The following is a 26,098-nucleotide window of genomic DNA, read 5'->3' as shown; positions in this document are numbered from 1 at the left end:
ATCCCCCATATAGTAATTCATCCCCCATAGTAATTCATCCCCCATATAGTAATTCATCCCCCATAGTAATTCATCCCCTATATAGTAATTCATCCCCCATAGTAATTCATCCCCCATAGTAATTAATCCCCCATATAGTAATTCATCCCCCATAGTAATTCATCCCCCATATAGTAATTCATCCCCCATAGTAATTCATCCCCCATAGTAATTAATCCCCCATATAGTAATTCATCCCCCATAGTAATTCATCCCCCATAGTAATTCATCCCCCATATAGTAATTCATCCCCCATAGTAATTAATCCCCCATATAGTAATTCATCCTCCATAGTAATTCATCCCCCATATAGTAATTCATCCCCCATAGTAATTCATCCCCCATATAGTAATTCATCCCCCATAGTAATTCATCCCCCATAGTAATTCACCCCCCATATAGTAATTCATCCCCCCTATAGTAATTCATCCCCCATATAGTAATTCATCCCCCATAGTAATTCATCCCCCCTATAGTAATTAATCACCCATATAGTAATTCATCCCCCATAGTAATTCATCCCCCATATAGTAATTCATCCCCCATAGTAATTCATCCCCCCTATAGTAATTCATCCCCCATATAGTAATTCATCCCCCATAGTAATTCATCCCCCATAGTAATTCATCCCCCATATTAATTCATCCCCCATATTAAGTCCCCAAGCCCCCCCTGTGTCAATTCACTTACCTTTGCTCCGCGCGTTCCTCTCGCCGTTCCGGTGTAGCATGAAAATCTGTCTCCTATGAGGATCTGTCCCCCTCGACGTATCTGCGCATGTGCCAGTTTTAGGCATTAGCAGCCGATCGGTGATCTCCGGCACATGCGCAGATACGTCGAGGGGGACAGATCATCCTGACAGTATCACGCTCCGCGGACCGGATTAAAAGGTCCGCCGGGCCGTAGTTTGCCCATTGCTGTTCTAATGATTGGTCTATTTGTGAGCCAAGGCCACATGTTACGGATGAAATTGCAATTTTTCCCACGGCACACCAGACAATATCTCACGGCACACTAGTGTGCCGCGGCACAGTGGTTGAAAAACGCTGGCTTAGAGGATCTGTTTTGTGTCTATGTATACACACAGCCTGGTTTGGTAGTGTGCACACATGGGACTGCCAAAGAGAAGGAAAGGGCACACTAAGTGCAATATTTTTGCACAGAGCAGGTAAGTATAACCTATGTTTTATTTGGAGAACAAAAAAAAACCTCTTCCCGTCTGGCCCATGTAGATAAACGGCTGGACGGGAGTGCTGTCGAAGCGGGTTGACGTTTCTAAATGTCACCTGCGTTCACTGCCTGTGTATGCACCCTGGGAGCGCGTGCTGTATCTGGAGGACACAGCGGAACACTGATCGCTGTACGGGACCTCTGTGTGAGGTCCCAATTCATCACATGAACAGTAGCAAACAAGATGTCACTTCCTGACATCATTGCTTGTTACTTGTGAAATCTGTGAATGATCACAGAGGTCACATGGTACAAAGCTATTCACAACAGCCTTGTACCATGTGACAAGCTGTGACCAATCACAGCTCTCACAGTATTTCTCAATGGCTGCAAGAAAGCAGCCAAAGAGGTGAAATTATTGCTTTTACAGCCTTTATGGGTGTAAAAGCAATCAGTGTAAAAAAAGAAAAAAATCTTCATCACCCCCCACAAGTAGTACAGTGTCACTCTGGTGACACTGTACTGCTAGAGTCATAGTATGTTTTTAAAAAAAACATAAATAATAATATAAAAAAAAATAAAAATGTAAAAACAAAAATTTTTTAAAATTATAATTTTTGGTTATAAACTAATTTGGGTTATTTTTTTAAAAATAACTAAAAAGATAGATGAATATATTTTGGCCAAGATTTATGAAGAAAGATTATTTATTTGCAAACTTTTATAAGAAAAACACTTTCTTTTTTCAAAATGTTTGGTCTTTTTAATTTATATAGCAAAACAATAAAACTCCCATTGGTGAATAAATACCACCAAAATAAAGTTTCATCTATCTCAAAAAAATGCTAAAAATTTATATGGGTACAGTGTTGCATGACCGCACAATTGTAATTCAAAGTGTGATAGCACTGAAAGCTGAAAATTGGCCTGGACAGGAAGAGGGTGAAAGTGTCTGGACCTGAAGTGGTTAATACCACTTTAATTGAACTAAAATAAAGCCAACCACATATTGCCTCCAACAGCATATTCTAGCTATTTTAGCAAGATAAAAAGGTAGCATCATCTAGGCTCAAAGCAACATGTTTACTGAATATGGCCCTGTTCCATATACCCAAAGGCATCCATATGTGCTTATTATATGTACAGCACAGTTACTGCACCTTATTGCTGTTTTTATATCAGTAAAAGTCAAAGCCGATGAGAGTGGGAATGTGTGGAATTGTATGAGTGTGTAATAGAATGTATGTTTCATATTGGTGTGAGTGGGTGTGTGTTTGATGTTTCCTGAGCAAAGCGATGGAAGACATAGAGGTGAGGGTGTGGGTATGATGTGACCAGCATCAGGAAATGGTGATTACATATGGGGGGGGTGGCATTAAACAGAGGACAGAAGACTGCACATGGACATTGTGACACATAAAGCTCTGTTCACATACCTAATACAGCAGAATAACAATAAGGATCCTTATTTTTAGTGATTGTTTAACCCCTTCATGCCTAAGGGTAAAACAAATCTAAATGCCTAAGCACAATTCTGCAACGTGTGATAGTAAAACCAGCCATATCACCACAACTATTTTGTACATCCAGGTGGGTTATACCTTGATTTTTTCAGGACAAATTGGGCTTTCATTTAATGGTAAATGTTAATGGATATCTCCTGATTTTATTTTATTATCAAAGGAAAACTGGCCCAAAATAGTAAAAACAAATCATTTTTTTTTATTTAGCTGTGTGTTTCTTGTTACGACCATAATCTACCACCAAAGAACACCCCAAAATAAATTCTCCAGCTCTTGACAATCGCAGCAATACCATATATGTGTATGTTATTTGTTGTTTGTACCCGTAGTACAGCCCAGAAATAATAGTGCGCATTTTGTTTTTGTCTTTTTTTTTTTTTACCTAAAATACACTGACACTGACATTAACACTAACTGACACTGATACCAATTTTTTTTAAATCCTGACCTTTGACCCTGACCTTGACCTAAACACTAACCCTGGCACTGAACTAGATCACACCTTGATCTATGTATTTTTCTTTATTTTTTATTTTATTTTTAAATATTTATTTATTGATCTTTTTTTTTTTTTACAAACATTTTTTCCTCTCTCTATGCCAGGAGTTAGAGAGATACAATGTATCTTTCTTCTCCATTCATAGAGAGAGAAAAAAAACAAGGGGGTCGGGATGCACGGTGACTGATCACTGTGATAGCCAATCAGAGGCTATCACAGCGATCATGTGACCTGGGACCAGGAGTCCCGGGTCCCGATCGTTAGAACGGGACCCGGTGCTCTCACTGCAGTCTAAGTGCTGGGAGCACGCTGAGCGGCACGCTCCCAGCACAAAGACAGGTACGCAAATATGCGGCCCCATGGAAAAAAGCCCAGTTCCGTGAGGTCGCGTATTTGTGTGACGTCGGCAGGAAGGGGTTAAGCTGAGCCCAATACACTTAACCAGCTAAAAATAAAGATATTTATCATTGTGCTGGAAGTTGTGAATTGAGCCCATTGGTGAATGCATGTGAAATGGAACCTTGACTGTGTATCAGCAAAGCATCACTGCACAGTCGGAGCAGCAACTGCATATGACTATAGATCATGCAATCTGTTGTGTTATTGTGTGCAGCCTGCCAAGTCATTAAGGCTTGTGTCAGCTGCTTTTTTGCAAACTATAACTCCATGGTCACTTAAAGTGATACCATACACACTGTTTAATCTACATTATCCCTTCTCTTTCTGAATGTGGATGATGGCACTGTAATTTTATTTTAACCCCCCTGGCAGTATTCCCGAATGTATCTTGGGGTCAAGTTTCCGTACTAGAAGCGGTAACCCCCAGCTACACTTGGGATTACACTACAGAGTTGCTCTGGGATCCCAGGATCACTTACCTTGTCCCGCGGTCCCACGCTGTCCTCCCGCTGAGTCCCCGGCCATGTCCTCCGGCCAATGACTGCATCCGTCTTCTGGGTTACGTTTCCTGCGAGCGTCGGGACATATAGGGGGGCGGAACCGGCAGGAATTTAAAAAATTTAAAAATTTTACATACACATAATACATTAAAATCTGATACATTACTGTATCAAACCATTTCACATACATTTTGTCCCTAGTGCTTTGTCCTGTGCCCTGCCTGCATTTTTATCGTTCTTTCTGCCTGGAAACTGACAAAAGTCCATGGTGTCCAAAAAGCGTCCCTTTAGGTCAAAAGTGGTTTTAGACCAGCTAGAGAACAGCGATAGTAAATTAGAACCACTTGCAGAATTGAGTGATAATGATTCGTGGGGAAATTCGTCATCAGACACGGAAAACGATTCTGCGACTTTGCTCAGTGATGTGCGAACTTAGCGCTCTATTTCAAATTTCAGTGTTTTTGGTTTGATTACATTATTAAATACAATTTATTATTATTTTTTATGATTATTATTATACTATAATTTATGATTTTGTGTTTCAAATTTTATCATACCCGGGATGTTTACTAGACTCTTGTTTTGACAGATTTCAGTGAGTTATTCCTAAGAATTACAGGCATGTGAAATAAAAAAACAACATATTTCCATTGAAAACAATGTACCACTTTGAGCACAGAAATACTGACATAATCAGACTTCTAGGGGGGGTTAATTTAAAAAAAATCGAAGTACCTTTTTTCCAAAGCAATATACAGTTGTCACATGACCCAGCTCTTTCCCAGTCTGTCTGTAGGGAAACAGTGGCAGGAGGAGCTTTTAATCCTCTGCTACTGGTCACATGTTAAAAAAAAAACAGCCTATGGGCTACGGAGTAAAATAAATAATTAATATCAATAAACTGTTTTAAATTGGCATAAAAATATATACAGTATTTGAAATCAAATCGTTATTATTTTTGGTAATAAGATGGTGTGGGCAGATTTCTGCCAGTTACAGGCAGTCACAGGGTGGCCACTTGCATAAATACCGTCCAAGCACTCCTGGTGGTGGGGACAGGGACTGCTAGGGCAGTGGAAGGGCGCAGGTGCCAGGAAGTTAGTTTAGCTTATTTGAATTTGGAGATCCTGAGGTTGGATGAGCAGAAGAGAGGAGTCACAAGCTGAGTCACAGAATCACGGTCAGAATCCAGGTCAGAGACCTGTCAGCAGGGCCAGATTTACAGACACAAAGTTTACAGACCTCACACCACCATAATAATTTCCCCTGTGCAGAGCTCACAGCATGCTCAGTGAAGAAGACAATAAAAGACCCAGCATGCTCCATTAGAAGGACTACAAATCTCAGCATGGCCTATTAGAGGGCACTAAAAGCCCCAGCATGCGCCATCAGAAGGACTACAAGTCCCAGCATGCTTCATTAGAGGGACTACAAATCTCAGCATGGCCCATTAGAAGGACTATAAGTCCCAGCATGCTTCATTAGAAGGACTACAAATCTCAGCATGGCCCATTTTAAGGCATTACAAGTTTCAGCATGCTCAGTCTAGAAGACACTACAACTCCCACCATGGTCCTTTAGAAGCACAACAGGTCCTAGCATGTTCCATTAGACACTACACATCCAAGCATTCTCACTGCAGAAAACACTGCAAGTCCCAGCATGCTCCATTATGAGGCACTACAAGTCCCAGAACTCCCCCTGAGCTCCAGGCAGTAGACGGAGGACTCAGTGTCGCCCCTTCCCCGGTTACTATGTACCTTGGGTCCCGGGAGCACCAGCAGCACCCAATGACCACTATGACAAGTAGTGGCAGCAGCAGCTGCGGGCAGAGCAGGGAAGGTGGGGCCAGTGAGATCAGCAGCAGGTGCCGGCTGGCGAGGGGACATACCTGGGTGGAGGAACACGGGGTGAGGAAAGGAGCGGCGGAGAAACTACCTAGGCAGAGGGTATGTGAGGAGAGTATGGAGCTCTCCACAAAACACCAATAGACAGAGCTCAGTGCAGAAAAAGAATGGTTTAAAAAAAAATATGGGTGCCCCTCTAGGACGGGTGCCTGTAGGCACATGGCTATAGTGCCTATTGGGAAAGAGACAGGGTTTGACAATGTGCTAGCCTGAAGCAGGGTACAAAATCAGCAGGCAGAATCTTAGTCAAATGTCTGGGCTAGGGATGGTAACACGGATCAGTAGCAGACATGAGCAGGCAAGGAGAATGCAAAGAATAATCAGAACATAAGTAACAGGATCAAGCAGACTATCAGGAACACAAGTCACAAAGATAAAGATAAAGCTGAAGACCATCCAACAATGATATTAGGCCAGCCTCTGGTTTAAATAGGCCATCAGGTGCCAGAATCTGTGGGTTGGCCCATGAATCCACCATAGAGATTGTGTGCGTGCATTTTCATTCTTGCAAGTCCAGTTTTACAGCTATGCTCACAAGTATGAGCATGTGCATGAAAATGAGCACAGCTGGTCTGAGGTTCCTGACACTAACCAATAATAACAATTCCCCCCATAACATGTGGAACAACTCCCCAGAGCCTGATCACCTTACATCTCCAGCGGTACAGGTTCTGGTTGCATCTGACTGCTTCAGCTTACAGCCATGTTGCTTGCTGCTATCCTGCTGTTCATGTCCCTGCTGACAACCCTGCTGCCCCCAGCCTGAATCAGGACAGAGATCGGAGTCAGATGACTGAGTGGAGGATCTCCTTTGTATTGATACCGGTGGTGCTCATTCTCGAGCACTTCTGGGTTCATGCTCGGTATTCCAGCACCGAGGTGGATGAGTGGAGCCAGACTTCCTTTTGCTGCACTATTTAAATCTCTAGGGACCTATTTAGATCTCTGATGTCCCCACAAAAGATTCTCCCCTCACTGGAAGTAAAACGATGATGTTAGGGCCATCTCAACCTTTCATGAACCCCCACCCAGCCATAAATCTCCATAATGAGGTTCCATGAATTCTGTCACATAGGGACTTATCAGTCCTTAGTTAACATTTAAAAATAAATAAATAAAGGTAACTCTTTTGCTGCTGCTGCCATAAGAGTTACACTAATTTCATACTTGCAATCTTGTCCCTTTTTGAACACAGCGCACCACAACACACAAATGCTTACCATTTCTGCATACTGTGGTGCACTGAAATGCAAATGCAATGAGGTGCAGTAGCAAGAGCCATTAGGGTGTCATTCAAAATTAATTTCACTACAATTCACAGCACTGTGGAACATGCATTACCATGACACATAGGCGTGACTGCAAACTCAAGGCTTTTGTAAGGCGCTTATTTACAATTATGCATACCTTCTATTTTCTCCACTTTCAACAAAAAAAGGCGATTTTGGTATTTTATTGACTTACAGTTTTATCTTTTAGTGGGAATTGTGGAAGTTTTGTTGTATTTATGTGTGCTGATAATGGTTTTAGTGTATTTTTTCTCAAGAATATACATTTTGTAAACTATAATGGGATGTACATAACAAAAAAACGGCAGGCAGGCCTGCCAGCGAAGGAGTTAAACTGTGCAAATGAATACCTATTATACAATCAACCATTACATTTTAGGGATGCAATAATAATGGAGCATTTGGCTTTAAAGTGATATTAAAGTCATTTTTTTATAATTAGTATGCACTTGCTGTTTTTTAAAATGTTCACGTCTGAACTTTCTTCTCAAAATCGATCAAGCCATGACCCATATACAAGGAACTTGGAGTGCCACTCAAAGTACGACATAAGTTCCCCCATGTAGTCCAAAGCACAGACTGGGTGCCGGTGTTCAGATAAGCCCATCCAGGGTAGCAGAAACCGATAGGAAAAGAGAAGACAAGATATGGCTTGAGCCTGAACTCCTCCTAGCTATGCTCCTCTGATATGTTTTGCCCCGCCTACGATCTCTATGATTAAGCCCCGCTGAAGCTGTATCTTTCATTATCTATATAGTTCTGGTGTGCTGCGTTTCCACCTTCTGTTTTCCGATCTGTAACCTCCACCTGTGCTGCTAGACTCCTGCTATGTTGGTGCTCCCTGTGCCGTCAAGGATCTATGGAGGACTCTCCATGATTTGAATGCTCCCATTTAAAACTGCAATGCTACATATAGCTGTTCACAGTGCCACACACAGGCAGATAAGCTGCCACTTCTCTCCAATCACTGCTGTGAAGGAGAGGCATTAGCGTCCCTTTTGTGCTATCTGTATGTCAAGAACACCTGCATGTGACACTTTAGGTTCCAAAGAGAGCACACAGGTAGAGGAGACTCTTATAAGATTCCCTAACTCTCAACACTCTCAAAATGCGCACCAACCCAGAGAGCCAGTGCCTTAAATAAGATAGCTGTGAGGGTCAATCAGAGCAACAGCGTCCAATCGGACGGTTGTTCCCCTCATGATGGCTGTTCCCCTGATGACACCCTCTTTCCCTTTCTGCATCTGTGCTAAGCCTAGCACCACCTACAGAAGGGAGTATAGACTGCACCTGCCTACACATGGGTTCCAGCAGACACAGGGGCACCACCGTAATGGGAGTCTGGCAGTGTGGATGGGGGTGAATTTGAGGAGGAAGCTCAGAGGAGGAAAATAATAAAAAAAAATTCTGTTGGTAGCATCTTATTTATATATACATATATATATAAAAAAAGGGACTTTGAAGAAAATCTATGGTCACAGCATATACTTTCATTTTATAACATCAGCATTCTAATAACAACACAAACTATAGTTATATTTGACAATCCAATATAGGCTTACTTGAAAAATCTCCTTTCATGTGAGTCCTGCCTATCGGCTGGCCATCTCTTTAAAACCTTCCCGGATTCCCTGCATGCTTTGCAGCTGCTCTTCTGCTGTTTACTTTCAATTTCTAAGGACTACATATCCCATGGTACCTTGCTGCCTGCAAACAGTGATGCCTACACTGACTCCACCTCCTGAAACTCCTCCTCTCAGCATATGTAGTTCAGAAGGCAGGATCTGTGAAATGTGTGACAGCAGTGCCTATCAACAAAGTATAGTGAATATGTTTCACAGAATGTCTGAGGATCTTCAAAAGTAAGTCTACAAACTTCAAGATTAGAGCCAAGCGGAACCCTCCTATTCTACAATGAGCCAGACTGAGTGTAATCTTGAAGCTTTATTAACAAAACAGGGTGGGGTGAAACTATTAAGAATAAAACAGATAAGGAGTACCTATAATCAATGTAAGAGCATACAGAAAGCACAATGAATAGTTGGGCTATAGATGGCAGAAGGTTTAAGCCTATCAGCAATGCTGCCTTTAGGGGATGCAAGTTTTAGTCCAACCTGTGCTCTGACTGCTGGCTCCTTCTCTCCAGTCTCTAAGATGGAGTCTGAGCTCCCAAAATGCATCTCTTTCATTTCTTTCAGAATTATGGATATTTTTATTAACTCTTATCTAAACTCTCTAGTTTCTGTATAACAGTAAATTTATTAGCGGCTCCATCTAGTGGTCAAATTTGATATTGCAGGCAGGACAGGCATAATATATTCCCCTGCTGGAGGCAGAACAAGGATAGATATAATTGAAATACAATATAGAAATGGCTATATGATTTTACATTTTGACCATAGATACATTGCAATATCACTTTAATATTGCCTTTGTCAATAAGCATGAATCTGTTGTTGAAATGAGAATCTTAAGCCTGCATATTATCAATGTTCCACAATATGTACAATGTTCAATCCATCACAATAGTAAGCCCAATGGTGCATTAGAAACTGATAAAAGCAATCATAAACATACCTCTCTGCATATTCCTGCGTCATTATCATAATAATTGAGTACAAATTTAAAAAGCAATTGTAGGGAAATAAATGATGAACCTTGCACACAACTGTCTGAAATTAGTCACAATTACAGGACAATGCAGTTTTAAATGGTTACTATGAAATACACATTACCTTGAATCTCAGGCTATATCCAGCTAAAGTCCCATCAGGGCATGCCCTCCATCACTATAGCAACAAGAGATCTACACCGACTTAATAATCAGAGTCACAATCCAAACCCAGATTGCTCACATACATATACAACAAAAACAGTAATTATGCCTGATTATGCCAATTAAGTTCGTCACATTAAAGCTTTGTGCTTAAATCACAACACAGCAATATTTATAATTAAAGAGGACATACAACCAGCTTGATAAACAACCTTTATTAAACTGATTAAGGGGACATTGTTTTTTTTTATTGTACATTGGTCAGTATTAAACAATAGGGGAACCTTTCACATATTTTTATGGTAAGTACCCCAATGGCAGACACAGAGCACATTAAAATGGATTGTTTATAACCATGGGAAGAATTGTAACCTTTATAGTAGGTCTGTTAAGCCAGCCCTACATGGATTGTAATTTGGCTGGTTCAGCAGGGGTCGGTCAAGATTTGATCGATGTATGGGCAGGTTGATTTACCCAAGTTGATTCATCAATTGACTTGGGTATAACCAGCCTCTCAGATTTTTATACATGTGATAACTGCCAGCGACTGCTGTCCTTACCCGCCTCGACAAACTTCAGTTCAGAAATTGAAGGAGTTGGGTGGAAAGAAATTGGCTGAACAGTAATTGTAATCAGTCAACAAGCTGCAGGCAGCACTGTTCAGTCAACAGCTGAGGGTGCCGTTCCCCCCCCATACTCTATCCAAAATGAAAAAAGTTTTGTCTTCACATACACTTTTGCTTAAAGCGGAGTTCCAGTCAGTAGCTACAAAAACTGTAGCCGCTGCCTTTTAATAATCACACACCTAACCTAGAGTCCAGCGATGTGCTCACCCACTCTGTCCCTTCTCCCCTTCTCTCCTCCATGGCACTGGCATCTTAACTGTGGGCACCAGGCTGTGACAGCTTGCGGTTTCACAGCCAGATGCCCACTGAGCATGTGCAAGTCACTCTGCACCTCCTAATTGGTCCAGCACTCTTCTGGGACCTGTGAAAGCTTAAGCAGAAGGGAGGAGGGGGCCAAACTTCCAGCTCACTTCGCCGCGATGAACTGAGTCGGAAGTGGGAGCGGGTACCTGTCAAAAACAGGTATCTGCTCTCCCCTCCCCACCAAAGGTGCCAAACATGGCAGTGGAGGGGGGGAGGAGGTAAATAAGTGGAGCTTCTGCTTTTTATTCATATATTTCAGATACTTATATAGCGCCGTCAATTTATGCCGCGCTTTACACATATATATATTGTACATTCACATCAGTCCCTAACTCTCAAGGGGCGTACAATCTAAGGTCCCTAACCCTCAAGGGGCGTACAATCTAAGGTCCCTAACTCACATTCATACATACACATACTAGGGACAATTTAGACAGGATCCAATGAACCTATCAGCATGTCTTTGCAGTGTGGGAGGAAACCGGAGCACCTAGAGGAAACCCACCTAGGCACAGGGAGAACATGCAAACTCCAGGCAAGTGGTGCCATGGTTGAGAACAGGGCAGCCATCAGAAATTTTGGGGTCCTTTACACAGCTTTAGGTCTGACCCCCTTACATCAGAGTTTATCCCTTTCATTAGGGTCTCCAAAGTTTCCCCCCTTACATCAGGGTCCTCAGAGTCATCTTTTACAAGATTCGAGTTGCTAAACTTACCTTTTTTAATAATAAACTGTTATACAGTCTACACTTATAGGTGCTGTGTATTTTTCTTCTGTTCCCTAGAGTCCCCTCTCCCTAAATCAGGGTCCCCAGAATTCCCCCTCAAATCAGGGTCCCCAGACTTCATCCTTACATCAGAGACCTCACTTTCATTAGGATACCCAAAGTCTCCCCTTACATTAGGATCCCAAAGTCCCCCCTGACATCATGATCCACCACAACCCCTCCCTTGTTAAATCAGTGTCTCCCCTTACATTGTGGTCCCCAGAGTCCCCCTCCTTAAATCAGGGACCCCAGAGTTCCTCCTTACAGCAGATCTCCCCTTTCATTAGGATTCCCAAAGTCAACCCTCTTACATAATGGTCCCCAGAGCCCTCCTTACATAGGGGACCCCAAAGCCCCATTTAAATCAGGTTCCCCAGAGTCTCCCTTACAGCCGGGTCCCTAAAGCCCCTCTTATATCAGAACCCCCTTACGTCAGGGTCTATAAAGCGACCTTACATCATGGTTCCTAGAGTCCATTCCCTTTCAATAGGGTCCCCAAAATTAGAAGGGAAGGGATAGTGAAGTATCAGTAAGTGGGTATTGTGAAAACCTCAGCTGATATCCTGATCCGTGCCTTCTCATTGCAATAGTTGGCTACTGAACAGGTGGAAGCTGGAAGGCTGAGCACTGGGACCAGATAGGTTTGGAGGAGGAACTTCCTCCTCCTGCTCCTCCTTTAAATGTCGGGGTCTGCAGGAGGGAGAAGACATGAGTGGTCCTAGCAACCAATCCCTCGCATCGAGAACAGCGGGCGGTGGCAGCGGTGGATGCTGTCAGCAGCTGTACAGTCAGGGACAGCTCTGATTGCTGCTCTGATTGCAGCCCTGCCTCCATTGGTCCGACTTGTCCTGACACGCCCCAACCCTGCACAGCCATTCACTGGAAAAATCAATGTATTGCTCTTTCTCCTCCCCCCAGCTCTTATGCAGCTGAGAACAGAGTGAATGTGAATACTTATAAAAAAAGAGGAAAAAAAAGTATTTATAATTTTTTTTTATATTTATAAATGTTTTGCCGTTCATTTCTTTTTTACACAGAATGGGGTGTTTTACAAGGTGAGGGTTTACAGTCAGTTTAAATTAGATCTAAACCTTAAATGGATTACATTTAGTTTGCTAAAGCATGATGTATCAAAATGATTGTTACTGTATGTCTTTTTCCACATGAAATACTGTTTTTATTTTCAGGTTGGCCGCTTTCTGTCTACATGCACTCACTAAACATCAGCTAGATTGCTTAAGACCAGCATTCTGGTAGAGACAACAGTGGACAGTTGCACAATGTGCATATCTGTATTGATAATGATAAAAGTTAATAGATTATTTTTTAAATTCTTTATTTAAATAGTTTTCAATACAATACAAAACATCAGGAAGAGTTGATGGTGTATAGCAGGGGTATCTACATTTTCTAACCAAAGAGCCAGGTTTACTGTCCTTCAGACTTTAAGGGGGACGGACTGTGGCCAGTGGAAGTTGAAAATGTCTTGGTGTCAGTGGGAGTAAACAATACCCCATCTTTAGTATCAGTGGGAGGAATAGTGCCCCAATGTTGATATTAGTGGGAGAGGAATAGTACACCAATGTTGGTATGAATGGGAGGAATAGTGCCCTAATGTTGGTATCAGTGGGAGGAATAGTGCCCCAATGCTGGCATCGGTGGGAGGAATAGTGCACCAATGTTGGTATCAATGGGAGGAATAGTGCCCCAATGCTGGTATCGGTGGGAGGAATAGTGCCTCAGTGTTGGTATCAGTGGGAGGAATAGTGCGCAGTGTTGGTATCAGTGGGAGGAATAGTGCCCCAATGCTGGTATCAGTGGGAGGAATAGTGCCCCAATGCTGGTATCAGTGGGAGGAATAGTGCCCCAGTGTTTGTATCAGTGGGAGGAATAGTGCCCCAGTGTAGGTATCAGTGGGAGGAATAGTGCTCAGTGTTGGTATCAGTGGGAGGAATAGTGCCCCAATGTTGGTATCAGTGGGAGGAATAGTGCCCCAGTGTTGGTATCAGTGGGAGGAATAGTGCTCAGTGTTGGTATCAGTGGGAGGAATAGTGCCCCGATGTTGGTATCAGTGAGAAGAATAGTGCCCCATTGTTGGTATCAGTGGGAGGAATAGTGGCCCAATGTTGGTATTAGTGGGAGGAATAGTGCCCCAATGTTGGTATCAATGGGAGGAATAGTGTCACATTGTTGGTATCAGTGGGAGGAATAGTAGCCCAATGTTGGTATTAGTGGGAGGAATAGTGCCCCAATGTTGGTATCAATGGGAGGAATAGTGCCACATTGTTGGTATCAGTGGAATAGTGCCCCAATGTTGGTGTCAGTGGGAGGAATAATGCATCATCAATGGTGTTAGTAGGAGGCATAATGGCTCATTGTTGTTGTCAGTGGCAGAAATTATGCCCCACTGTTGGTGTCAGTGGGGAGAATAAGGTCTTTTGTCAGAGGGAAGAAGAGTGTCCCAAGGGCCAGATAAAGATAAGCAAAGGACCACATCAGTTTGGGGACCACTGGTATATAGACTAACAATTTTTACCAATTATTCCGAGATCATGTCCTATACCCCTATCATTCAGTTCCCATACTGTTATCTAAGAATTTTGCTTTAAAAAAAACCCCAGCATATTTAAAAGGATTAAAACAATTTATAACCTTACATAACATGTTAAATCTTATATTAATGATTAGGGTTAGATTTATTTTAATGAGTTAGTTTTAGGGTTAGGGTTTTCAAAACAAATTATGTGAGGACAGTGTGATAGTTCAAGGGACAGTTAGGGTGAGGAGACCTTGGGAGTAGGACATTTGTCTACTTTGGGAGCTCTTCACTGAAAACTACCAGCAGCTCTCTTCCAGTTGTAAAAACTAATGTACTGATCTAGAGAGCTGTACATCTTAGAGCTCTTCCCTTACTTTCCATTATAACATCTTTCATATAACAGGAGCACCTTTAATTATCTTTTTTTTTTTCATGACTGGAGTATAGTAAGCAGGATGTTTGGTAAGCCTTTGTTCTTGACTATTAATTTGCTAGATGCCTTTTGTGGTTATGGTATAGTAAGGATTTGTAGTGTAATGCACTTGTAGGTGGATGTATATACAGTATATGTGTGCTCAAGGCTAATACCACAATACAGGAAAATGGATTATACTCTCATTCTGGAGGTGTGATGACTTAATATAAGGCATCATTTGTTTTTATACTGCCGCTTTAGTTTGACATTGGTACAGAACCAGGGTTCAGTCGTGATGACTCACTTGGCTGATTTCACAAAGCTGCAGTACTGGAAGGCATGTGAAAATTGAACAGCCAGAGACATAATTATTAAAAAAATGTTTTTTTTGCATTAAATGCTTATTTATTTTTACATAAGTGTTAACCCTGACCCCAGTCAAAAATGTTATAATTTACCTCATGCATAAAATAATATATTAGAAAATTATACATGCAATAAAAAATAACATACTTTGAAGCACTGCTTTAGAATAGTCAAGTGCGCTCCCCTGCTGTTGTACTTGCAATGTTTTATATATAGAGCTAAAGCAAAATAAACAATGGAAGGATGACTAAAGGAGTATTGCACCTATAATTGCTCATTAAATTTAGAGAAATTGCTTGTTTGTTGTGGCTGGCTAACATGCAACGCCTTCGAATTTTCAGGCATCACAAGCATATTAACTGTACTGCCACAACAGCCTGCTTTTTCTCTTGTTTATTGTATTTGGCATGGTCCCCTCTTCCCCCATTTGTTTGGCACTAGTTAATACAGTTCCTAGCTAGAAACCTCCAGCCCTTCACTCTACTGTTCAGTTGAGGTTTACTTTACAGCTAGATAAAGGATTTAGGTATGTCATTGGGGTTGATTTACTAAAGCTGGGTGTAACGATTGTGCGCAATAGAGACATGGAAGCTGTACGCCACAGACATCTTATTAAGGTCTCATGAGTAGTGTTCCTACTCCCCCTTCCCCTTTGCAAACTATGGAATTTGTAGCTGTAACTTTTACCAAACTTCAAAAGAACCTCTTATCTTAATAAAAACACAAATAGACGCAGTGTCAAGACCTACCAGAGATGTAAACAGCTAATTAGTCTTGATAGGATGTCTGTTTCCATGAGCCATGGAAAACACTTTTCTTTGCCCTATCGTAAAACAATAATAACTCAGTCAAGCCGTCACACATGACCTATAAGGCCATTGAGGTTCTAGGAATGCAGAGCATGCCATAAAACATCTATTCTACAACGTAAGAATTCCACATACAATTCATAGACTTCAACAGGAACAGGACACAATAATATTAGGTATATATTTGAATAGGGAATATCATACCGAACAAATCAAGGTCATACATGACTATGTTAGCACATAGGGAAGGGTCAAAAGCAGTCTCCTCCCTCCTGGGTGACAAAGGTACGCTGCATAATTCTGCATATTAATCTGCTAGTTGCTAGAATACCATCTGCATGCATTGGAGGTTATTAATATTAGTGTAAAACTGTATTTTGGAATTGGTTGTAAATGTAGTGGCCTCCCAGCATCCATCCCTTAAACCGGATTATTGGTCAGTTGTTCTCTGTCCACACCCCCTTGATATCATAGAAAAGGAACTGACAGGACTTGTTAAGTTGAGCTCTCGTTTAACATCAGCCAAGAAACATCTTTTTTTTTTATAATTTAAATATTTATTGATTTTCATTTTAAATACATTTCATCATCATGATATACAAACATATAAATATATTTATACATTATAATATCCAACATTTCTACTTTATTTACTTTATACCAAATTTCCCTCCCCTCCTCCACCCTCACCCAAATCCCATCTTCCTGCTTTTCCTTTTCTCTGCATCATTTTGTCTCAGCAAGTGTAGTTTTCCTATTATTTTCTTTAATCTTTCCTATATTTCATATATAACTTAGCTTTTTCCCAGTTCTCCCATTTCCTAATATAGATCTCCATCCTATCTTCCTGGACATGACACAACCTTTCCATCTTTTTAATCTGCTCAACTCCTTCAATCCAGTCTTCTTCCTTCGGTGCCTCTATTTGCCTCCAAAACCTGGGTATCAGAGCTTTTGCAGCATTTATGTAGCACCATATCCCTGATTTTTTATATTTATTGACTGATATATCCATGTTATGCAAAATACACACTTCTGGGTCTAAGCCAATGTCTATTTCTGTTATTTTTCTTATCAAATGGGTTATTGTCTTCCAGAATAACTGAATTTTTGGGCAGCCCCACCATATGTGATATGTTGTACCTATTTCACCACATCCCCTCCAACACCACGGTGAACTCTCTTCACACATCTTATTTTCAACGTTTGATGTAATGTGCCATCTTGTCAAACACTTATAGTTCATCTCTACTTCTCTCATAGAAATGTTTTCGTGGGTTAATCTATATATTCTCCTCTGCTTCTCCTCATCTATCACGCTTCCCATATCAGTTTCCCATTTTGTTATATATGTTGGTTTTGTGTTTATATCTAATTCGGTGAGTATTTTATATACCTTAGCGATCCCGTGTTTCCCATCACCTGGTGTACCCAAAACCTTTTCAAACAAGTTCCAATTGTCTCTTGTCCTTAAAGGTTTTGGCAAACTTCCAACAAAACTCCTCAATTGAAAATACCGCCATTTGTCTAATTTAGTGAAAATCTCACCCTCTTTTTTTTTCAATTCCCCAAATGATCCTATTTTATCCCCCACCAAAATATCTCTTAATTGAACCTCTTCCTTTTTAAACCACCTACCACCTATTTCTTCTCTCCCAGGGGGGAAAAACTACGTGTTTTTTAGTGAAATCAGTGTTGAATTGAAAGACCATTTCAAACTTTTGTGTAAATTATCCCAAATTTTTAAAACATTCAAAGTGTATGTATTTACATTATCATTTAGGCCCATATACTGTGTTGGTACCCATATCACCTTACCCAAATCTGTTCCACTAAGTTCATTCTCAATTCTCACCCAACTTTTTTTATGGTTATGTATCCAGTCTATAGTTCTTGCCAATATTACAGCTTTGTAGTATCTTTTAAAGTCTGGGAGCCCTAAACCACCTCTTTCTTTCCTCCTACTCAGCAACTCATATGACAATCTTGGTTTTTTATTCCTCCATATGTATTTTGTTATCAGCTTCTTAATTACCTTAAAAAAGATCTCTGGAAGTTTAATTGGTATCATTTGATATCTATACATGATTTTTGGTACTATTATCATTTTTGCCAGGTTAATACGGCCTATCCATGTCGGAGTTCCCTCCTGCAATATTTTTAACTCCTCTCTAATCTCGTTAATCAGTGAAATATAGTTTAATTTATAAAGATGTTTATATGAAGCTGTGAGTTTTACTCCTAAGTATTTTATATCTCTATCTTTCCATTTAAAGGGAAATTCCTTTTGTATTTTTTCTTTTTCATTTTTTAAAATATTTATATTTAGAATCTCCGTTTTTGTTGGATTAATCTTTAAATTTGACAATTCTCCATATTCCTTTAATAGCTTCATTAGATTTGGAAGTGTTATCCTGGGGTTTCCTACGTAGAACAACAAGTCGTCAGCAAAAGCGGCGACTTTATGTTCTGTGTCCCCTATCTGAATTCCCTTTATATCTCTATTCAGCCTTATCGTTGACAGCAGTGGTTCTAATGATATAACGTACAACAATGGGGACAGTGGACATCCCTGTCTTGTACCGTTTGACATCTCGATGGGTTCTGACCTCTCCCCGTTCACCACAACAACTGCAGAGGGGTATCTGTACAACTTTCCTATCCACTCTCTCATCCTGGGCCCAATTCCCAGAACTTCCAACGTATCCATCATGAATCTCCAGTTCACTCTATCAAACGCTTTTTCAGCGTCTATAGAGAGTAGTACCACCGGTTCTTTTCCCTTTTTACTTTTTTGGATCAGCATCAATGATCGTAACCCATTATCTCTACCCTCCCTCCCCGGAACAAAGTCCACCTGGTCCTGATGTATCCATTCCGGCATTAGCTCTTTCAATCTATTTGCCAAGACCTTTGCATATAGCTTAGTGTCAGTGTTTAATAATGAAATAGGTCTATAGCTCGAACACTGTGTAGCATCTTTTCCCTCTTTTTGGATAAGCACCATTTGAGCTTGTAGCGATTCCTTTCTTACTTCCATCTCTCCACCTAATGCATTCATATAATTTCTAAGTTTTGGTACTAAGATTTCACTATATTTTTTATAATATCTCACAGTATAACCATCTGGTCCTGGACTTTTCCCAGACACTGTACCCTTCAAAGCTAATTTTATTTCATCTTGTGAGATATCTGCATCCAGGGAGTTCAATTGGACTTCGCTTAATTTTAGTAACCCAGCCATCTCTAGATATTTCTTTCTCTTTTGATTCTTCACACTTTCTATATTTTCTGATTCCCGCAGGGGATTTATATTATACAGATCTCTATAATATTCCATAAAAACTTTGGTGATTTCTCTATTTGAGTGTTTCAGGTTCCCCTTAACATCTTTTATTTTTTCTATATAATTTCTAATTTTCTTTTTCCTCAGGGCCCTCATCAAATATTTTCCCGGTCTTTCTCCCCATCTGTATCTCTCACTCAAGACTCTATTATATGCTTTTCTCCTCTCCTCTTCTATTACACCTTCCAATTCTTCTTTCTTTTTTTTTAACTTCAGCTCTATTTCTTTTATTATTCTATTCTTGTGTTGTTGTTCTAGTATACTTATTTCTTCTAAGAGCCCACTCATTTTCTCTCTTCTTTCTTTTTTCTTTCTTGCCCCAATCACTATCAATATTCCTCTTATGTATGCCTTGTGAGATTCCCACACTGTAGCTATGGACACATCCCCTGTCTCGTTCTCCTTGAAATACCGTTCAATCTCTTCCCCTATTTTCTGGGCTATTTCCTTCTCTACTAATAGTGTCTCATTCAGTTTCCAACCCAGCCCTCCTGTTTTCCCCTTCCCCCATTCCAATTTCATTGTAACTGGGGCGTGATCCGATAGAGAGATTGTCTCTATTTCAACTTGAACCAGGTGGTCAATTAATTGATGTTCTATTAATATGTGGTCTAATCTAGAATACCTCTTATGCATGTTTGAAAAAAAAGTATAATCTCTATCTTGCATGTGTGTGATTCTCCAGGCATCTACTAATTGACTTATATGTAGTTCTTTTTTCAAGAGTTTCAGGGCCCTACTTCCTTCTCTCTGTACATGGGAGGTAGCATCCTTTTGTGGATCCATACAAAAATTAAAATCCCCTGCGAGGATCAGACGTCCTTTTTTAAAGTCCATCAACTTCCTCAGCACTTTTTTCAGATATATCTCCGGGCTTTTATTAGGACAGTAAATATTGGCCAGTGTACATTCGATCTCCTGTAGTTTTCCCTTTAAGAACAAGAATCTCCCCTCTGGGTCTGTCATTCTATCTTCCAGCTCAAACCTAGTATTCTTTGCCATACCTATTGCAACACCCTTCGCTCTCTTGACCGGGGAATCTGCATAGTACCATGTTGGGTGATTTCTGGACCCCAGCCTAATGTTCGATTCCATCTCAAAATGTGTCTCCTGTAAAAATACTACTGAGGCTGCTCTATGGTGTAGTTCTTTGAACAGTCTAAATCTTTTTCCATGGGAGTTCAACCCATTTACGTTATATGTTATAAACTGAATCTCTTCCATCTTCCATAAATCTTCTCTTCCCCTCCTTCTCCCTTCTCACTTGCTTTTGTATCTTTTTTTTTTGCAGGAAAATACCCCCCCTTCCCACTTCCCCATCCCCCCAGATTTCCCCCTCCCCCCCACTCCCCTCCCCTCCCCCCTCTTTTTAGGCCTATCATTTGCCTATTGATCATTTATGGAAATAACTTCCACTTTTGATCTAATCCTTGGGCTAAAAACTCTGGGCATGGACGTCTTTCCCCTTGTCCGACCTCCCCATAGCTCCCCTGGTCCCTCTTGGGTTCATCTCCAGCACCGTAAGGCAGGGGCGGTAGGGTGAGGGTAGACCAGTGTAGAGGAAGAAAGAGAAAAAAAAAACAACCTTATCTTTCCTCCACCACCTCTCTCCCCCTCCCCCCCTCCCCCCGCCTCCTCCCCCCCACAAGTTGCCAATCCTCTTTTCTCTTCATTCTAAGTTCCCATTGATCTTCTTCCCAGCCTGAAATCTCCATTCTTTGTATTTTTAAACTATCACAAAAATATTTCAAATCTTCTGGGAACTTGAGGTACGACGTAACCCCGTTTTTCCATCCTATTAAACATTCAGGAGACCCCCATCTATATTGTACATTATGTTCTTTCAACCTTTCCAATAGGGGTCTCAAAGTTCTCCTTCTCCACAGAGTCTCTGGGGCCAAGTCCGCATATATCTGTATATCTCCTCCTTCATACTTAATAACTGATTTTCCCTTGATCTTCTTCCAAATTTTTTCTTTATCTCGAAACTCATAAAATTTAACTATAATGTCTCTCGGCCTTTCTTTCCCCAGGTATCTCTGGATGTTTCCTTTTCTGAAAATTCCTTCTATTTTAGTCCTTTCCATTTTGGTGCTGTCTGTTATAGTATTTAAAATTTTTACAAACCACTTCTTGCAGGTTTTCTCCCTTAGAGTTCTCTGGGACCCCACGTATCATGATGTTTCTCCTCCTGTCTCTATTTTCTCAGCTTTATATATCAGTTTTTCTTGGGCTTTCCCTATGTTAATTATTACTTTTTCTAGCTCAGAGATAGCCTGGGTCTGATTTTTAACTTTCTCCTCCGTTTCCTCCACTCTCACCAACAGGTGTCCTAGGTCACTTCGGATATTTACCATTTCTTGTTTTATTGTTTTCTCCAGTTCTTTAAACATTTCTGACATTTCTTTTTTATTAGGTATTTGTAGGTCTTTTTCCGTCTCTATATTTCCTGATGAGTTCTGATTACTGGTGTCCAGGCCTAGTGATACTCTTGGGCTATTTTCCATGCTGAAGTCTGCTTCTCCTCTTTCAATCCTATTCTGGGCTCTTTCTGGGGTTACATTTCCTTGGGAGGTGTATTTTTTAATTGTACCAGTCTGGGACCCTTTAAGCCCACTTCCTTTTACACATTTATTTTTAATTTTCTCTGTATCTTTTATTCTTTGTTCCTCTGTTATGAATTCATGGGTTTGGGGGGGAGAGAATCAAAGTTCTTGTATACAAGTCTCTACACTAATCCCCGGCTGGTCTTTTTTGGGCTGTTCTGTCCACAAATCTTTTCCACCTTTTTTGCAGTCACCGGGGGTCCCCCCTTTCTCTTACCCCCTGCTATCCTTTAGGGAACCATGTAATACATCATAGTTAGTGTATAGAAGATTTCAGCTTTAGTCACTCACCCTCCTCGTATGTTTCATCCAGTGACCCCGCTGAATGCTCTCACCTTCAGGTCGCCTTAGATCTTTGTTCATGGAGAGGTGGGGGGGGGACCCTCCAGAGTCTCTTTGGTTCTTCAGATAACCAGAGCTCAGTGGGTATCCTCTTGCCGTACTTTATGCCCTGGGAGTCTCAGGGGAATAGGGGCAGAATGCACCGGTCTCCGGTCAGCAGGTCCGCTCTGCGCTCCCACCACAGAACGCCGGCCGGCCGGCTTCCCGAACTCCCAGGAGTGCTTTGCGGCCGGTCATGTGATCGCTCCGGCTTCCCGGCGTCCAAGCGCCCTCACCACTAGTCACCAGCCGCTCTCCACTCTCCTCCCGCAAACCTCCACCTCTCATCCCAGGGAGCCGTCAGGCCGGGGTAAGCGCCAAGCCGCAAGGCTTTCTACATGCCTCGGAAGGATCACAGGGGACCTGGGGAGGTCAGAACACGGAGCTCCGTCCGAGAGCTCCTACATTGAGCTTTCCTCTGCCGCCATGCTCAGGCTCCGCCCCACCCAGCCAAGAAACATCTTAACGGACTGGAGAGCCAAGGCAATATTTTTGCTTAGACAATTGGACTCTGCTAAAACCAGGACTTTGCAAATATCCTGCCTTCTTAACTCCTTTCTTTTATTTCTCTGTTGCATTATTGTTCTCTTTCTGTCTTTGTAACATCCCTTTCTGTAAATATTTTAATTGCACCATTTGACCTTTAAATTAATAAACCTTATTTTGAAAAGAGTTAAAATTATCTCTAAAGCTTTTAATGCAAACTAAAGAATCCCTGTCTCTTGAAGAGTGATAATGTATGTAATAACCCTCTGAATATACTTGTCTGTGGTGACAGTGTGTGTTACAGATGTTTATTGTTGACATTTGTTCTTGTTAACATTGTGAAGGGTTGATAGTCCCAAAGCTATCTGGTGGCAGTTTGGAGTTTGAAGGGTAAATTACTTAATTAACCTAACCCAGTGACAACTGCTCTCAGGCTGCTGGCACATAGATTGTGGTCCCGTGAGCTGGAAAATCTTTGTGCAGGGTGCAGCTGAGAGTGGCATTGTTACACAAGTGACAGCGCGGTGTGAGATTGGCTGGTCCTTTGTCACGAGTTGTTGAGAAGGGCAAGGTTTAGGCACCGCGTTCGTCACACTGGGGAGTGCAAAAAAAATAAAAACTGGAAGCTGATTGGTATCTATGCACAGCTGCACCAGATTTTGCACGCCCCAGGTTTAGTAAATCCACCCTTTTGCCTGCTTAAACATAAAAAGACTAGAAAAACACCTTGTGTACTGCACTTATCTGAAGTGAACTTGCTTTAGGTTTAACTTTAAAGCAGTATTAAACCCAAAGCCAAAATGTAATATATTGCAGCTTACCAATCATTAGACAAGGTGGCAGCATTAGTTTTCTTTTTTTAGGCTTTTCCCCTATGTTTTTACCTGGTGATGTGGCCAGTAACACACCTCCTGTATTAGAGTGTGCCCACTCTGGATGAAGGAGTACAGGGGCACTGCCAGTTGGGTATATGGGAGTGTTAGATGTACTCAGGGTCGGGATGAGGGATGGGCGGAAGCGGTGGCTTCCCTGGGCACAATGGTTTGCTGTAGGGATGGGGTGCCTTCCTTCTGTTACAAGACTGACAGGATTAGTGACAGTGGCAGTGATTTTGATAAGTGAATGACTGTCTGAAGCTTGCACATCATGAACCAGGGTGGGGGACACAGTTTCGCATCTTTGACCTGGGTGCTGGATGACCTTGTCCCAGTACTGGATGTAATAGCAGATTTACTATAGATACATTAACAAATTGAAGCCAAACCCCTGTTCACAGCAGTTACACAAGCAGGTACCAGAAAAGTTTTATCATATGTCGCGGCATGCATTCAAACAAACTATGATTTTGTGTGATTTATTCAACACTAGCTGGATTTTTCTAAAAAATTTAAATATCTTTTTATTACGCATTATAAAACATGCTAGTTTGTATTATTAGCTATAGGACAACATGGCAGGTTTATGATTATGTGTAATCAGTGCCAGGACAAGGTAATTCAATGCCCAGGGCGAAGATGCCCAACTGTGCCCCACCCCAGAAGGAGCAGGGGGTAGGACTAAAATAATCTATGTATAAATACACATGGGCTGCATTTTTTAAAATTTTTGACAATATGATAATGTCATGAATATTTGTCATTTTTGAGGCATATAACGGGTGAACTTTTTAACATTTTTGTTATCCTTTGTTTTGTATGTGTTTTTATAATGAGTATGAATAAAGATTTTGTAATGACATTTGTCAGGGATTAATATACTTTTTTTTCTTTAAAAGCGTCACTTCAAGTCCGGACACTTTCACCCCCTTCCAGGGGCGGACTGACCATTTGGAAACTCGGGCACTGCCCGAGGTCAGAAGGGGGCCCCATGAGATGCCCCTGGTACCTTTTTCATAGACTTTTTTGAGTTTGGGCAAGGACACAGGGGCCCCATGATCCCCTATTGCCCGGGGGCCCCATGAGTTGTCTGTCCTCCCCTGCCCCCTTCCTGTACAGGCCAATTTCCAGCTTTCAGTGCTATCACATTATGAATGACAATTGCGCGGTCATGCAATGCTGTACCCATATAATTTTTTTGCGTTTTTTTGAGACAAATAACATTTTATTTTAATGGTATTTATTCACCACTGGGATTTTTATTTTTTCCCTATATAAATGAAAAAGTCCAAATGTTTTGAAAAAAAAGTGTTTTTCTTATAAAATTTTGCAAATAAATAATCTTTCTTCATAAATCTTGGCCAAAATGTATTCATGTATTTTTTAGTAAAAAAAAAATAACCCAAATTAGTTTATAACCACAAATTATACTTTTTCAAAAATGTTTTTGACATTTTTATTTTATTTTTTTATATTATTATTTATGTGGTTTTTTTTAACATACTGTCACCCTAGCAGTACAGTGTCACCATAGTGACACGATCCTTCTTTGGGGGTGTTGAATATTTTTTTTTTTACATTGATTGTTTTTACAGACATAAAGGCTGTAAAAGCAATCATTTCTCCTTCTCTCTGGTTGCATTTTTGCAGCCATTGAGAAATACTGTGTGAGCTGTGATTGGTCACAGCTTGTCACATGGTACAAGGTTGTTGTGAATATCCATGTACCATGTGACCTCATCACATGATCATTCACAGATTTCACAAGTAGTAAGCAATGATGTCAGGAAGTGACATCTTGTTTACTGCTACTCATGTGATCACTGATTGGCCAATCAGTGATCACATAATCGGGACCTCATGTGGACACAGCGATGCCGTGCGCTCCCAGGGAGCGTGCACAGGCAGGAAAGTGGGAGGATGTTTATAAACAGCCACCAGCCCCTGCAGTGCTCCTGTACGGCTGTTTATGTACATGGGCCAGATGGGAAGTGGTTAATACAACTTCTTTATTACATAAAAGGATCAAAGTGGAGGAGGTTGAGCCAAGGTCCTGTTATATTGTGGCTTTTGGTTTTGGGACTAAGAGCGGTTGGTGCAGCATACCATGCCACTTGCAGCATGTGCCAAAATAATGCCTATTTGAGTGGCACATTGCAAACCATAAGATATCTGTAAATCTCAGGACTCTAGGAAATTAAGTACCCACATTTACTCAGGGACAGGCAGACAGACAGACACAGAAACTTATGCAGGCCATACATGGATTGAATTCCGAACGAACATTCTTTAGAAAATCAGAAATTTTGTGCATTTTGTAATCCAACGGTGCCACCATTAATTTTGAAATTCGACCAACCAAACCTTTAATTTCACCTCATGTTGCTGTGAGCTGAACCCCCCCCCCCCCAGAAATTTTTTTTATCTACAGCCCTGTTAGAATCATTAACAGGTGTGTAACACAAGGACATTATCCTC

This window comes from Staurois parvus, unplaced genomic scaffold (assembly GCF_062004578.1).
Source record: "Staurois parvus isolate SC_StPar_1 unplaced genomic scaffold, SC_StPar_1.0 ptg000282l, whole genome shotgun sequence".
In the NCBI taxonomy this organism is placed as follows: domain Eukaryota; kingdom Metazoa; phylum Chordata; class Amphibia; order Anura; family Ranidae; genus Staurois; species Staurois parvus.
Note: the sequence above shows the minus strand (reverse complement) of the source record.